This window comes from Microcaecilia unicolor, chromosome 5 (genome assembly GCF_901765095.1).
Source record: "Microcaecilia unicolor chromosome 5, aMicUni1.1, whole genome shotgun sequence".
Classification (NCBI taxonomy): Eukaryota; Metazoa; Chordata; class Amphibia; order Gymnophiona; family Siphonopidae; genus Microcaecilia; species Microcaecilia unicolor.
This window is the reverse complement of record NC_044035.1, coordinates 93,900,817-93,913,584: the sequence shown is the minus strand read 5'-3', so window position 1 is coordinate 93,913,584 and position 12,768 is coordinate 93,900,817. Positions and strand designations below refer to the sequence as shown.

The window sequence follows — 12,768 nt, the reverse complement described above, 5'->3', positions numbered from 1 at the left end:
CTTCCTTCAGATGGACCTGCACCACTTTCCACTGATGCTCAGGTGGTACTCGCAAAATTTTCAAAGCTGGTCATTTTTATCCATTCTTCAATGGTGGGCCCAGCAAAATCTAAAATTCACTTCTCTTAGCATGTACAAAGTAGGGTTAACATGGGCTTCCATCCACTCTTTCAATGATCAGTTGTGCTGAGCTGGGTTCTCCCCTTCCCTCCAAAAGTGTTTTGATCAACTCAGCTTGTTCACTGCTGAATCTCTCCTGTTCTCAAATCGTTGGCACAGCTCTCCATTTCCACTTTCCAGTCTACCGCGATTCTTTATTGGTCCCAGACGATTATCAAGGGAAAACAGATGCCCCTCTTTTCAAAAATTATACTCACTCAAAGAAACCAAAGTATTCAATGTATTCCAAATTCTCACCAATTCCAACATACTAAATATTTTTCAAGCATAATTTTAGATAACAGATTCTTCACTACAGGTGGCAAACTATATGAAGAATCATGTCCTTGAGGCCATTTTTGTAAATACCCTAGTGATGAGTTGATGTTACTACAACTTTGATGGAATTATGTCCCAGTAGTCAGGTTTCCACTTTAACCAACCACCTAGGGAATTCACAAAAAAAAAAGTGGGAAAAGGTTTCACAAGTTCATGTGATGGTAAGCAATCAAATGTTTAAAACTTAAAACTTTTACAGTATCAATATTGATATCATTTAAAGTGCGGTATAAAATTCAAATTTACAATTGATGTTTAAAAGGTTTTACCACACATGAATTTTTAAAAATTACAATATATATATTTTAAACCAGCAACTGGTGCCAGATAAAGTATAGCTGTCATTACACAAGTGCATTAAAGTGCTTCAGATCTAAATTGCACAAAATAGGTAAAGTGCTAAATTAACAATACTAATAAACTCTTCTCTAGCAGTTAACCAGAAGTATTTCTAGAACCCACAGTGAAATTCTCAATTTGACAAATACATCAAACAACAGAAGTTGAAACCTATGATGTTTGTCAGATAAGTGTTCTTTTTAGATAACGTAATAGCAGTCATACTGGGTCAAACCAATGGCCCATCTAGCCCCGTATCCTGTTTCTAACAATGGCCAATCCAGGTCATAAGCACCTGGCAGAAACCCAATTAGTAGCAACATTCCATGCTACCAATCCCAGAGCAAACAGTTGCTTCCCCATGTCTGTCTCAATAGCAGACTACAGACCTTTCCTCCAGGAACTTATCCAAACCTTATTTTTTTTTTTAATTGATACGCTAACCGCTGTTACCACATTCTCCAGCAATGAGTTCCAGGACTTAAATAGGAGGAAATTTTTTCACTCAAATAGTTGTTTTAAAATTATTTCCACATACCTTCATTAAGTGTCCCCTAGTCTTTGTACTTTTTGGAAAAGGAAAAAAAATCGATTTACTTCTACTTGTTCTACACCACTTAGAATTTTGTAGACCTCAATTATATCTCCCCTCAGCTGGATCTTTTCCACACTGGGTGGAAGGTTTCAGCATATTGTCTATGACAACACCTACACCTTTTTCATGGGTGCTGACCCCCAAGATGGACACTAGCATCAGGTAACTATGATTTGGGTTATTCTTTCCAATGTGTATCATTTTGCATTTATCCACATTAAATTGCATCTGCCATTTAGAAGTCCAGTTTTCCTAAGGTCTTCCGGCAATTTTTCACAGTTTTGTGTCATCTGCAAATTTAATCATTTTACTTGTTCCAATTTCAAGATTTATAAACAGATCCCTGATGCACTCTAATAACCAATTCCTAATCCATAACAGAATATTGTCTCCTATCCTATGACTCTAATTTTCTCAGGAGTCTCGTGAGGAACTTTGTCAAAAGTTTTCTGAAAATCTAGATACACTACATCAACCAGCTCACCTTTATCCACATTTATTCACACTTTCAAAGAAATGAAGCAAATTGGTAAGGCAAGACGTCCCTTGGCTGAATCCATGCTGACTGTCCCATTAAACCATGTTTATCTATGTGCTCTGTATTTTTTTCTTTATAATAGTTTCTACTATTTTGCCCTGCCTAGCACTAACATGAGAATCACACCTGGAACCCTTTAAAAAAAAATTGGCGTTACATTGGCCACCCTCAAATCTTCAGGTACTAGGGACAATTTTAATGACATGTTACAGATTACTAACAGCAGATCAGCAATTTCATGTTTGAGGTCTTTCAGTACCCTTGGTGATTTTTGTTTTAACCCTCAATCCTTCAAACTTTCCTCCACTATTTATATTTTCCTTTAAGGATTCATTCTTTGTGATATTTGCCATCTTCCAGGTGTCTTATCCACCCGACTCAGGATCTCAGACTTTACTCTCATCCAGGTATATATAATACTCTTCCCTAACCCTAACAGAAGTCCCCTTGTGATGTTCTCTCCTTAGAGTATACCCTGGGTGGTGATCAACACTTATCTGCAGTTCTCTCTTGGTCCAGGGCTTTGGTCTTGCTTGCGAGGGGCCTTTGCTGATACAGTTTCTCCAACGCTCACCGCTGAAGCCTCATTCCCTGGCGCATTAAACAACTAAAAAGGAAAGGAAGACCCTTTTCAGAACCAGAAACACTCTTTCTAGGTTCAATTCAGGCACTATAGGGTTCTCTTTAATTTTAAAGAAATGAATTTTCCCTGCAGGGGATTCCTATTCTAGCACTAGGTTCCCCATTCTGTATGAATGTTGGCTATAATCTCAGCACACTCAAAACAGCACTTTCTACAATTTTCCTAGTTACTGCAATGAAAAACTTCCACTCACTGTTTCAGTCAATCAATCTTTTCAACAAATGTTTTCAATCTGGTTTTCTCTCTCCTATTTTCTGGATTATACTGAATTGCAATGGATTTGTGGGTTATTTTTGTTAACATTCTTTGCAATTCTCACTGTATTTTATTAAAACAATTTTCCCATTAAAGTTAATGGGAAAAATAGCTTTCAAAATAGAGATTTCCTCAAAGTTCCATGAGGAGGGAAAAAATTCAAACATTCCATGTGCTGATGGCCGATTGGTTAAAAGGGGTCAGGTGGCCCAGCCAAGTCCCCGTTACCTGGGCAAAGGTGGAAGAGATTTTTTTTTTTTTTTTTAAATAAGGCTGACCGACTGAGAATATGAGTTGGCTTGAAGACTGGCTTTAACAGAAATTAGGAGAGATAAGCTTGTTCAGAAAGCAAGTTTAGCCTGAAAAGGTTTGTTGAAAAGATTGACTGAAACAATTAGTGGGAGCTTTTCACTGCAGTGACTAAGAAAACTGTAGAAAGTTCTGTGTTGTATGAGTGGGCAGAGATCATAGCTAATGCTCTTACAGAATAGGGAAACCAGTGCTAGAACAGAAATCCCCTGCAAGGAAAATCATCATCTTTTGATTAAAATTTGTTAGAGAACTCCATAGTACCTGAATTGAATCCAGAAAGAGTGTTCCTGGCTCTGAAAAGAAAAATGAAATTAGTGTTTTCATTCCCTTTTAGTTGTTTAAAGCACCAGGGAATCAGGCTTCAGAGGTGAGTGGTGGAGAAAACATCTCTGGATCAGTAAGGGCCCCTCTGCAAGCCAGGCTAAAGCCTGGACCAAGAGAGAACTGAAGATAAGTTTCATCCACCAGCCAGAGTACACTAAGGAAAAAGTATAACAAGGAGACTTTTACAAGTAAAATCTGAGATCCTGAGCCAGGTGGATGAGACACCTGGAAGACAGAAAATAACACAATCAATCCTTAGTATAAAGAGTGGAGGAAAGGTTGGAGGATTCAAGGTTAAAACAAAAAGAACACTTAACATCATGGGTTGCAACTTCAGTTGATTGAAGAATGTCAAAAGTGAGAGTTTCAGGGTGGTTTCTGGAAATACTTCTGGTTAACTGCCTGAAAAGTTGATTAGCATATTCATGAGATTTTCATGCAGTGGAGGAAATGCATGCAAATCTTTCGTGCGCATTCACTGTGGGTATCCTGAAAACCTGACTGGCTGGGGTGCCTCCAGGACCAGGTTTGGGAACCACTGTAGTAGCCAAAAATTCTATATAAAATTGAAGCAAAAAAATATTACAATGGTACAGGATAATTCCTGTGAAATAAACCAATTTTAAGCAATAATTTGCACTTGCTGATTTAGAGAAACCCATTTCCTACAAGGTATCAAGAAATGCTGACTCCAGAATGAATACAAAACTTGTAATTTAACCCAGAGAGCTGCTACTACATAGTCTTCATTTCAGTACCTCCTGACTGAATTAAATGTTTATTCAGCTTGGAACTATTTTGTTCTTCATGTAGCATATATATATATATATTTTTTTTTTTTTAATGAAGTTATACAGTATAAACAAATCATACACAATTCAAGAAAAAAAAAAGAAATTGTAATTGAACCTCTGGAAATGAGAGACAGTGAATTCATTATGTCTGAAATTGCTCCTAGGTGTATAACAACAATGTGCTGGGTATAAAAGATTGACATCCGAGCCCCATTGATTATCACTAGGAAGTTACACTGTATTACCAAACTTGCTAAAAAATAATCCTGAAAGAGATGGACGTACTCATATACTAAAATAATAGATGCTACAAAATATTTAGGGGTTTTTTTTGTTTTGTTTTTTTAAACAGTTGCATTAGGGCGTTACAGGTTTAAGTGATACCATTACTACTGCACTTTTGGGAAGGGCATGTGAAGGTTAGAAGAGACACTGAACAGAATACATAGAGGCCCTTTTACTAAGCTGCGGTAAAAGGGGCCCTGCATTTGTGGTGGCGGTGGCCGTTTTTGCCACGCGCCAGGACCCCTTTTACCACAGTGGATTAAATTAGCCAAAAATGAAATGGCTGTGCAGTAAGTTCACACTTGCCGCATGGCCATTTGGGGGGGGGGGGGTTGAAAAGCACTTACCGCCACCCATTGAGGTGGCAGTAAGGGCTCCCATGCTAACCTGGAAGCAACTGGACAGTGCACAATGCTGCCTGATTATTGCCGGGTAACCCCCTGCAGAAATGTTTTGTCAATATTTCCGCTAGGGCTGTAAATGCCGCGCGCTGGGGGTGGAAATACTGCTGGCACCTGAATTGGGCCGGCGGTAGTTCCAGGTTGCCACAGCAATCCTTTAGTAAAAGGGTCTCATAATGCAGTTGTGCACGGTTTCAACATAGTATTAATGTCAGCATCTCCTTGAACTACCACTGCCCTTAGACCCCCCCAAAGGTGCATCCTACTAGGACAACAAAACCTCACTTCTATAACACTAACATGCCAACTAAATTGGCAGGCTTTTGAATGCTGCCAGAGAACAACAGCAGCTGCCACCAACAGATGGAGTCAAAAAATATCAGCTTGAGGTTTTCTTGTCTTGATTTGTCTCGCCATCATTCTCAGCAACCTTGGAGGATCAGAATCTCCTTAGTTTGTTGAAGCCCTGGTGTGCCCAGCCCTTGAATAGAAGACAGCCACTGGAGAAGTGGCTTACAAACACCAAATTATATTAATACAATCAGTAGGACCTGAATGCTCTCATGTTACTGCCTGAGGCTCACTGAAAGGGAAACCAAAAAACATTACCACTGGAAGCACCAAGATTTTTTTTTTTGACCAGATATGTCAACTGTATATATTTTTGCTGTTCACATAATGATTATCTCTCATCATTTCAGTGGATATACTTTTAGGGCCTATTCTACTTCTACTATAACAGGATACGACTGACTGATATGGTGATTGGTTGCCCCATTCCTGTCATGCAACATCCAGTGTACAACAAAGAGAAATGAGAAGGAAAAAGAAACAACAAATTTGACACAAATGAAAAAGAAAAAAAAAAAAAGAAATCTCACTCAAATTTCTTTACCGCCATTGATAACCAGAACCACTGCATTTTGCACTAATGATCTTTATACTACGAATCAGGGATTACTATATATACAGGGATCTAGGACCCAGACCCTTTTAAATATCAGCATTATACCCTCAAAGAGGAACAAATTGATCCCATAGAATAGAATGGCCTGCCTCAGTCTGATTCATTAAAACTAGAACAGGGCTAACACAATAATACCAATCTTAGATTTATACCAACCAGAAAAGCCTGACCTGAAGCAAAACTCAACTCAGAGGTACAGGGTCTCATAATGACCACTATACAGTAGAAAATCCAGTTGAGGATAAGGAGCATTGAACCTTCAAAATATAAAAGCTCTTAGCATTACCTGAGTTCTTTTTATATTTATCAGTGCTTCCAGATATGCCACCCTATGAGATTCCAGCTTATTCTTAACCAAACCCTATCCAAACAGTGCAGATCTCTTATTCCCTTAACTCAATAAAAACCTCCAAAAATTTCCAGGTCTATTAATTACAGCGCTAAGCATTTCTAAACCAAAGTTTGATCAGTGCTTTGTAATCAAATTTCATGCATTACCATCCTTATAAACAAATCTCTTCTGGAGCTATCCATAACCAAAGACTGTATGAGTATAAGAGTGACTAAATTTAAATAGTTTTTCAACATGAAGTCAATTATCAAAACCATTTTAGATTTTAGTGAGCACATATTCAAGAAACCTGCCTGAACACTTTCCATAGGCTTTCTGATGAATTCTGTACACACACAGCGGAACTAGCATATGAGGGAAGTAATATGGGTTTTCCCATAAGACTCATGTGGTCTCCATCCTCAAACTACCTGATTTAGCACAGAAAGACATCAATAACCACTCCCCCCCCCCAAAAAAAAAAACCAAACAAAAAAACAAATCAGGAAACAATGGTCTAATACAGCTGCTTCAAGGACAGCCTAAAGGAGTGCTGCCGAACTTCTGAACCTGAATGTTTTAAATGACATCACCTCAAGCTGAATGGGTAGGGCTTTAGGACAAGGAGCTGGCTTCAAGACGAACAAGGCAATCACCAGTAAAAGCTGATGCACAAAAATAGGACAGAGGGGAGACAAATCAGTAGCAATATCATGGCAAGGAATTTTCTTCTAGAATGATTGGAACATCAAAATATCCTAAGGAAAAACTGACATAGAATCTTCATTAAATTAAGAAAAATGATTTCGTTGTCAGTGCATTATACAACAGCCACAGCTTTGCAACAGGTTTTGGAAATTGTTGCCTTCTAGAATTCAAATTAGCAATTGTGGGAGATTTCAATGTACATAAGTAACGCCACACTGGGAAAAGACCAAGGGTCCATCGAGCCCAGCATCCTGTCCACGACAGTGGCCAATCCTGGCCAAGGGCACCTGGCAAGCTTCCCACATGTTATTCCTGGAATTATGGATTTTTCCCAAGTCCATTTAGTAGTGGTTTATGGACTTGTCCTTTAGGAAACCGTCTAACCCCTTTTTAAACTCTGCCAAGCTAACCGCCTTCACCACGTTCTCCAGCAACAAATTCCAGAGTTTAATTATGCATTGGGTGAAGAAATACTTTCTCTGATTTGTTTTAAATTTACTACACTGTAGTATGCAGTGTATGTAGTATGCAGACCACATTATAGGCAAGGCTAGGTCATATCAACAATGCTGGGCTTGGATATTTTTCTCTGCCTACGTGTAGTGAACCATATTTTGAATCTGATTTTTTCATTCAGGCCTTGACTCAGATTTGTCCATTTCCAATAAAATATCATCTCTGTATTGATCTGATCACTTTTCTAAAATTATTTCTTTATTCAAACTTTCAAAGAAAAAGAAAGAAAAGGGCAAACAACCCATGAATAGGTTAATACTGAAAGTCCCTCACATGGCTGAGGAGAAATTCTCAGTATACAGATAATTTACAAAGAATAAAATGAAGAGACAAAGATGCAAAACATTCAAATATGCCCTTCCGTCTAGCATCCTCTTCAGGTAGGTGAGAATCAGTCAACCCCTTATCCATGACATTAATTCCACTGACCTAACAAAGAAAAAAAATTTTTAAATGAGCGTTGAAAAAGTAGAAGTCCTCTCTCAAGACCTGGCTACACACTTCCTAGGAAACCTAAGAAAATAAATTCATCCTTAAAGCCCTACCCTTGCCCAAAAGAGCAAAATATTACCTCCTAATCACATGTATGGCTGCAGAGACATCAGGAAACATAATTCTAACATTCTAGAATTGCTTCCCTAATGGAGGCCATGAACAACTACCCATGCAGCTCTAGTGGCAGTCTCCTACTAAGGGTTTCCAAGTCTCTCTAAACAGAGAGGTAGATAAATCTATTTTGACAATAAAGATTTATAAACAGTTACTTAATAGAAAGCCAAAATTTTCACAATAAAGTTGATCATGTTCAAAACTTCAGCCAGCTGGTTGGATTTTTGACCTCTCAAGGTCTTAACTTACTTACTAGGAAAGCCAGTGTTTCTACATGAACCCTTTACCCATGTCTCTCCAACATGGTAAAGGGCCTCTGGTGAGTTCTTAGGGCATGGTTCTTCAACGCCCACGAGCCAATGGTAGCCCCTACAAACCTGTAGGATGGCCCCCCAAACCCCCTCAAACTCCCAAAGACACTCATTCAACCTACCAACCTCCCCCCCCCCCCCCCCCCCCACCACACACCTGCTTCTACTGCACAAAGCACTGCCTTATTTGGCAGACTGATTCCTAACAGTGTGTCGGCAAACACCACTAGAAGTCAGAACACCATATTTTAGCACTGGAGGTACGATCAGGCATCACTCCTACCTCTACAGATGAGTGTTTCGAGGGGGGGGGGGTATCCAGGAGGGAGGGAAGAAAGAAAGAAAGAAAGAAAGAAAGAAAGAAAGAAAGAAAGAAAGAAAGAAAGAAAGAAAGAAAGAAAGAAAGAAAGAAAGAAAGAAAGAAAGAAAATAAATGGATGTCACTGGCACACATTATCCAATGTCATGGGAAGATATTGACAGGTCTCTTTCAGCAGTTCTGGATTCAAAGAAGCCCCAACTTAAAAATTAGCAAACACCACTGACTTAGGGAATATGTGACAGGCTATCCTTAGCCGAGACCACAATCCTTGAGGAACATGTGTCTTGATGAAATCTTTACATCAGATATCCTCATTAAACATTATTCTTTCTTACTGAAACCAGGACTATTTCATTCTTACTGAAAGACAGAAGTTGGCATTTAAAGAGAGGCATTTTTTGGGAAACCATAACTGCCCCCAGGTCTCTTAATCAGGATCTCACCATTAAAATGTAGCTGATCTGGAAGGGCAATACCACCAGTATTGCCATTTTATCCCCAGTTCTGTTTAACCTCTCATCACCCTTTGCTTCAAAACAGATCCTGCAGGCAGACCCGTTGAACTGCAGGTTCAGTGTTGCATCAACAATCTTCAAACTTATCTTTTTCAGGAAGGTAGTTCTGAGAAATAACCACATTAACCATTGATGCCAGTATCCAAACAGACAGTGATTTATACTTCAAGGTACATGGCTGCCCCGTTTGTTCAAAGTAAAAATCTTTTTTTTTGGAGGGTGGGGGGCAAATTATGTGACTAGATATTAATGTAGTGAAATCTCTTTCATACACCTAATACAACCTGGCTTAAGTTATGTTTAAAGCAGTTTTTATTGAGTGACACAACAACCCACTTTCAAAAGATAAAAGCTCCAATTGAAAACACAAAGAATATTTGTTGGAAAAGATCACACTTTTATACCATAATCTTACCTTCCCACCCTCCCACCCACCTAGCTTATAATTAGTCTGCTAAGCAGTTTCTCAGATCTGGAGTGTATTATAGGCATTAGTGTTTACTCAGGTGAACTATTTCAATTCTTTGCTATAGACCTTCAATTGAAATCTACCTTGCCATCATATGATCTAGAACTGTGCAGCCTGTCTGGTTATTTTGTCAGTTTCATACAGTTGCACTAGCTACCTTTGCAGTTGTAGTGCCACATCATAAGTTTGTTTCAGCATCTTGCTGGTAGAGGCCCCCTTTTAAAATTATTTATAAGTATTTTAATTACACCATCCCAATCATAACTTGATCCAGAAAGCCAATACTGGATATAAAATCATCTCAAAACAAAAAAGAATATAAAATCATCTTAAAAAAAAAAAATACAATTATATTGTCCTACTAGTAAAAAACCCCCGTATCTGATGCAAATGAAACGGGGGCTAGCAAGGTTTTCTTCTGTGTGCGTGTGGGAGTGTGTGTGTCCCTGCCCTCTGCCCTCTCTCCCCTCCCCCCTCTGAGTCCTTCAGTAAAAAAGCCCTGTTTCTGATGCAAATGAAACGGGGGGGGGGGGGGGGGCTAGCAAGGTTTTCTTCTGTGTGCATGTGGGAGTGTGTGTGTGTCTGCCCTCTCTCCCTCCCCCCTCTGAGTCCTTCACTGTTACAGAGCGAGCGATTTGATTTCGTGCTTTGCTGTTTTCCTTCACTGACTGTTTGTGTTACAGAGAGGGCGGGGCAGACACTCATGGGGAAACCGGATCTCTCTCCCCCTTCACACTTCCGGCTGGAGGCTTCATAGAACGTTGGTGTTGCCCTTTATATAGAGAGATGATAGGAAAAAGAGGGAGAAGAAAGAAAACCACCCCCTGTTTGGCGAGAACAAGGGGGGATTAAACCAAATCAATAAAAAATAGGAAACTTATCAATGGAGATCATACAAAACAAAGATCATACACAACAGGAGGTGGAATTACCATTACAACACTTCACAGAGGAGAGGCACTTGGGTGGGGGGGGGGGGGGGGGTCACAAAGCCTGTAGGAGCCTTCTTGCCTTGTATAAAACTCTTCAGTTGCTTAAGGTCAAAGAAAATTATTACTCTCAAATTAACACAACATTTACAGAAAAATTGTAGGAAAAAAGCAGTCCCCAAAGCCAACACTTGGGCCCTCAAGGCTAAAAAAGCCTTGTACCTAACTTGTGTTGGCCTGGAGAAAACAGGAAATATAAAAATTTGATGACCAAACACATAGTATATTTATATCAGAAATACAGTCTCAAAATCCAGTTACAATCAGGTTCAAGGGCAAACGTAGCTATTAAAGTTCCTCTGGACGGGAGAGATCATCCTGTTGGGAACCATCCAGAAAATTGGTCAAATCCACACTGTCCACAAACTTCCACAGGCTGGTTTCCAGATCTAATATAATAAGCTCTTGAAATAGGTAGAATAGTTTCCGGGGTAAGCTGTAAAACCTCCCCTAAAGTATTTCTTGACAATCTCTCTCTAAAAGTGATAACAATGGAGATGTGGGAAAAAATCACAAATTTTAGGTTCAAACACCTCAACTGATTCTCAGTTGCTTACAGCTCATTGTGTATCACAAATTTATATCAAACAAGTAACATAGTAACATAACGTAGTAGATGACAGCAGAAAAAGACCTGCATGGTCCATCCAGTCTGCCCAACAAGATAAACTCATATGTGTATACCTTACCTTGATTTGTACCTGCCTTTTTCAGGGCACAGACCGTACAAGTCTGCCCAGCAGTATTTCCTGCCTCCCAACCACCAGTCCCGGCACGGACCGTATAAGTCTGCCCTCCACTATCCTCGCCTCCCAACCACCAACCTCTCTTCCCCCACCTGCTCCGCCACCCAATTTCGGCTAAGCTTCTGAGGATCCATTCCTACTGCACAGGATTCCTTTATGCATATCCCATGCATGTTTGAATTCCGTTACCGTTTTCATCTCCACCACCTCCCGCGGGAGGGCATTCCAAGCATCCACCACCCTCTCCGTGAAAAAATACTTCCTGACATCTTTTTTGAGTCTGCCCCCCTTCAATCTCATTTCATGTCCTCTCGTTCTACCGCCTTCCCATCTCCGGAAAAGATTTGTTTGCGGATTAATACCTTTCAAGTATTTGAACGTCTGTATCATATCACCCCTGTTCCTCCTTTCCTCCAGGGTATACATGTTCAGGTCAGCAAGCCTTTGTTCATACGTCTTGGAACACAAATCCCATACCATTCTCGTAGCTTTTCTTTGCACCGCTTCCATTTTTTTAACATCCTGGACAGACTGTAGCTCACCAACCTGCTGTTCCAAGTTCCCCATAGACTGAACAGAATGCTGCAATTCCTCCTTGGACTCTCAACTGAGACTTTCTCACCAAACTTGTCCAAGCAATCCGACAAGGACTTCTCAAGCCTTCCAACAGCCACCAGTATCTCTTTCTTCAGCGTCATCTGATCCTCCAGCCTGGATTCCAAAAGGCAGTGAAACAGAGGCACCAATGCTCACTCTGCTCCTGAAGGGATCACCACCACCCGGGGACATCGAAGCATCAGGCAACTCTGAGTCAACAGGAAGGGCTGCACAACTCTCCGGGTTGTACCGCTGAACAAATTCTGCGTAAAGATACCTCCCAACAAAATGCCAGAGTCACCAGACGTGACAACAAGGCCACTTTCGGGTATCAGGAGAGTACTGCACACCTCAGAGTTAAAGGAATATTCACTCCCTTCAGCTTGCACTGGCTCTCCAATACAGCGTTCATCTTCTGAGTTCACCTCCAGCATGGGAACCACAAATTGGTCAAAGTCTGTTGTCTGAGGGGGGCACCAGCACCCTCCTCTGCAGGAAAGGTACGTGCTTTGCCCTTCCATTTCCCCATCGGGTCAGGTACCGCAAAAAGCAGACTGAGAACCAATGGACCTCACTCCTCCACATCTGCTCCGATCACCATCTTGACTCCTCCCCCGAGAGGCCCTAACTATCTGGCAAATAAGTGAAGAAATGGTAGTTCATTCCTTCAATATTAAAAAAGGACTATACCTTCTGCTAGCAAC

The 12,768-nt window shown here is 40.3% G+C and overlaps 1 protein-coding gene across 1 annotated transcript in view; it reads right to left on the bottom strand.

The window, feature by feature from the left end:
* BICC1 (BicC family RNA binding protein 1) overlaps nucleotides 1-12,768 on the bottom strand; it is a 364,168-nt gene that overhangs the window by 227,615 nt on the left and 123,785 nt on the right. The window lies entirely within an intron of this gene.